The sequence below is a fragment of the Macrotis lagotis genome, chromosome 5 (assembly GCF_037893015.1).
Source record: "Macrotis lagotis isolate mMagLag1 chromosome 5, bilby.v1.9.chrom.fasta, whole genome shotgun sequence".
Taxonomy (NCBI): Eukaryota; Metazoa; Chordata; class Mammalia; order Peramelemorphia; family Peramelidae; genus Macrotis; species Macrotis lagotis.
Genome location: NC_133662.1, coordinates 126,144,352 through 126,148,601, shown reverse-complemented (window position 1 = coordinate 126,148,601; position 4,250 = coordinate 126,144,352). Strand labels below are relative to the sequence as shown.

Here is a 4,250-nt window from a genome sequence, read left to right as displayed (position 1 = left end):
ATTATATGCATTGAGGATAAGTTAGAAAAATTTCCAGTGAGATCAAGGGTGAAACAAGGATGCCCATAATCATCAGCACTAATCAATATTGTATTAAAAATGTTGGCTTCATCAACTGATGATGAGCAAGATGAGCAGAACCAGAAAAATACTGTACACCCTAACAGCAACATGGGGTTGATGATCAACCTTGATGGACTTGCTCATTCCATCAGTTCAACAATCAGGGACAATTTTAGGCTATCTGCAATGGAGACTACCATCTGTATCCAAAGAAAGAATTGTGGAGTTTGAACAAAGACCAAAGACTATTACCCTCAATTTAGAGAAAAAAAAAACTGTGATCTTATTATGTAATTTTGCTATCTCTTATACTTTATTTTTCCTTCTTTAAGGATATGATTTCTCTCTCATCACATTCAACTTAGATCAGTATATGCTATGGAAACAATGTAAAGACTAACAGACTACCTTCTGTGGGGGGTGAGGGGAGGGAAGCAAGAATAGGGAAAATTTGAAAACTCAAAATAAATAAAATTATTCTTTAAAAAATATTAGACTTCCTCCTTGACCCTGTCGACGTGTCGGCGGCAAAATGGCATCTCCAGCTCCTGCTTCCTCCTGGCCGGCCTGGGCGGCCCCGGGCGGCCCCGGGGAGGTGGATGAGCTGTTTGACTTGAAGAACGCCTTCTACATTGACAGCTACCAGCAGTGCATCAAGGAGGCGCAGCGCGTCAAGCTTTCCAGCCAAGAAAAAGAAGGGGAAAGAGATGTCTTTTTATACCAAGCTTATCTTGCACAGAGAAAACATAGTGTGGTACTGGATGAGATCAAAACCAACTCTTCCCAAGAGCTCCAGGCTGTCTGAATGTTTGCAGAGTGTCTTTCCAGTGAAAGCCAGAGAGATGCAATTGTTGCAGACCTGGACCAAAAGATGGCTGCTTCCATCTATTTCCATGACAAGAACCCTGATGCTGCCCTCTGCACACTGCACCAGGGGGAGAGCTTGAAGTGCATGGCCATGATTGTGCAGATTCTCCTGAAGCTGGACAGATTGGACCTGGCCCGCAAAGAGTTAAAAAAGATGCAGGAGCAAGAAGAGGACGCCACTCTTACACAGCTGGCCATTGCCTGGGTCAATCTGGCCATGGGTGGTGAGAAGCTGCAGGATGCCTATTATATCTTCCACCCTACTCCTACTCAAAGGCCAGGCTGCCTGCTATATGGCCCAGGGCAAATGGGAGCATGCTGAGGGAGTTCTACAAGAGGCACTTGAAAAGGACAGCAGCAACCCAGAGACCCTCATCAACTTCATTGTCTTGTCCCAGCATCTGGCGAAGCCCCTTGAGGTCAAAAATAGATACTTGCCACAACTGAAAGATGCCCACCGATCATATACATATATATAAATATTCATAGCAGCTCTTTTTGTAATGGCAAAGAATTGGAAATCGAGAGGATGCCCATCAGTTGGTGAATGAATGAACAAATTAAGATATGTATGTAATGGAACAATATTGTCCTATTAGAACTTGGGATAGATGGGATTTCAGAGAAACCTAGAAAAATTTGCATTAATGAGTCGAGCAGAATCAGAAGAATGTTGTACACTTTAACAAAAACATGGGGTAATGATCAATGCTGATGGACTTGTTCACTCCATCATTGCAATGATCAGGGACAATTTTAGGGGATCTGTGATAGAGAATGCCATCTGTATCCAGAGAAGAAGGAACTATAGAGTTTAAATAAAGACCAAAAGTTATTATCTTAAATTTTTTAAATTTGTCTTATATATTGCATAATTTTTCTATCTGTAATATTTTTCTTCTTTATTGATATGGTTTTTCTCTCAACACATTCAATTTGGTCTAATTCATATCATGGAAACAAAAGGACTATAACATTGCCTTCTGTTGGGGGAGGGGAAAGAATGGGAGGGAAGGGAAAATTGCAAAGTTCTATATTTTGCAAAAATCATTCATAGCAATTATATTGTTGGAAAACAAATAGAATATATATATATATATATATATATATATATATATATATATATATATATATATATATATATATATATATATCTTTAAATTGTGTTTTCAACTACATGGCAGATGTAACATAGGACAATAGTCCCAGAGGTAGCAATGACTATGGATAGTAGAATGGCAATGAGGAGACTGGCTGACCTAACTGAGCTTTAGATGCTTGGATACCAAATACCCCAAAAACTCTTTCTTTAAAGGAGGGCAAGGTGTGTATGAGGATGAAAAAAAAATCATGAATCTATGTCTGCTTTGATACCTGGTCAGCTGGAACAGGTCTCTTACATCACTTCAAGGTTCATTCCCAGAGGGCTGACAAAGCAGTGGAATATCAAAATGCAGGGAAAGGAAGAAGTGTCTGAGACAAATGAAACTTTAGTGACAGGAAGGCAAGTGTAATTCACATCTATTTGTCACATTTTAGCCTAAAGCAATTGGCACAAGGATATCATAGAAACAATTGGAACACTTCTGTTCCTGAAAGGACACATCTACCACAGGAAACAACTTGACAATCGGAAGCACCGCAGAGGTTTAGGAACCTACATTTAAATGAAGCTCAAAGCAACCTTTGAGTCCAATCCTTTTGTTTTACTGGTTAAGGAATTGAGTATGAGAAAGGATCAGTGAATCACATGAAATCACATTGGCAGGACCAAAGATTTAGAGCTAGATGGGACTTCTCAATCAAACTTATCACTGAGGAACCAATGTTTATAGAGGTTAGGTGATTTTTCCAGGGAAGCACAGGCATTTATAATATCAGAATCAGGATTTGACTGATTCCAAATTCATCATGATTTCCATTGCTTTGAGCTGCCACCTATCTAAAAATTCCAGGAAGAAATGAAGGACAGTGAGCTGTGTCTCATGTTCCAAACAAATATGAAGTAGGAATATACCTTAAGGTGCTTGAGAAAATTATACCAGAAAGAACTGGACACAAATCAGAATAACAGATTATCCAAATGCTTACACTTAAATGAGTATTCTTTCTTATGATGTATCTATTGAAATGGAAATATATCAGAGCCATGTGGGCAATATGCTGCCAAGAGCTTATCATGGGCTATTAACACTTCTACAAAGAAATATGGTAAAAGCTTCACTCCTTTTAAATTATTTCACTCCTTCCCAACTTTTGTATCAGCTATGTTCTAAATATAGGTTAAACCCCTGGCAGGGATAATGTCCTTCTTGAACGTTCAGAGAAAACTTTGTTGGATGGATTCTTTCTTTCCTATCTCTACTAAAGGTAAAGACAGGATATTTTTGATTATAAAGCAAGCAATTTTTCATTAAATAAATATTTGTAAGTAAGTATATTATTAAATAGACTTGGTTTCTAATATCAAATGGATTAGTATTTTATTGACTAGACAATAAATGCTCAGGGAGGCTATGTGGTATAAAAAATAAAGACCGTTTTGGAGTAAGGATTGTTTCATATTTTGACTTTGAGTAACCAGAACTGACAGTATGACCTCTATTTCCTGTCTCCATGTCTACATTGGCTGTCTCTTATGTCAGGAACATTCTGCCCCCTCATCTTTTAGTTTTTCTGAAGTTTCATGAAGTCTTAGCTCATATCTCAACGGCTATTAATACCTTCTCTTCTCAGATGACCTTCCCTTTATACTTTTCTGAGAATCTAGCTATTTACATTTTGTTTCCCCTCATTAAACATGTCAGTTCTTTGAGGACAAGGATCTTTGTTCTGTTTTTGCCTTGTACCCACCAAATTTAGTTCAGTTCCTGAATCATAGTAAGTCTTTAATAAAATCTTATTGATCAATTGATTGACACAGAAGGGGCATTAATAAATGGTTGTTGACTGATGTAGGAGAAGCTTAATAAATACTCTGAATATATAGAATCAAACTCATTTGGTAAGATCTAACAGAAGGCTTGAGAAATGTGACCTTGGTTAGATCACACAAGGCTTCTGAGCCTCAATTGGGGAGTGGTAATAAGTAGATTCTGAACCTTAAGTCAGTAAAATTTGAATTCTAGTCCCTGTATCTTACAAATGTTAACCATACAAGGTTATTGTGAGGTTCACGAATGAAAGTCAGAAATTTTAAAAGCTTTGAAATTCTCAATCAATACCAAGTTTCTCATCTTGAAACTTCCCTCAGGTCCTAGAATCTCCTTTCCCTGGTCATACAACCATCCCTGCAGTTTTCTTTACAAGGGCACTCCTCT

The 4,250-nt window shown here is 37.9% G+C and overlaps 1 pseudogene; it reads left to right on the top strand.

Moving 5' to 3' along the window:
* Positions 1-595: 595 nt before the first annotated feature.
* LOC141489368 (coatomer subunit epsilon pseudogene) lies at positions 596-1,409 on the top strand (annotated as a pseudogene).
* Positions 1,410-4,250: the final 2,841 nt, after the last annotated feature.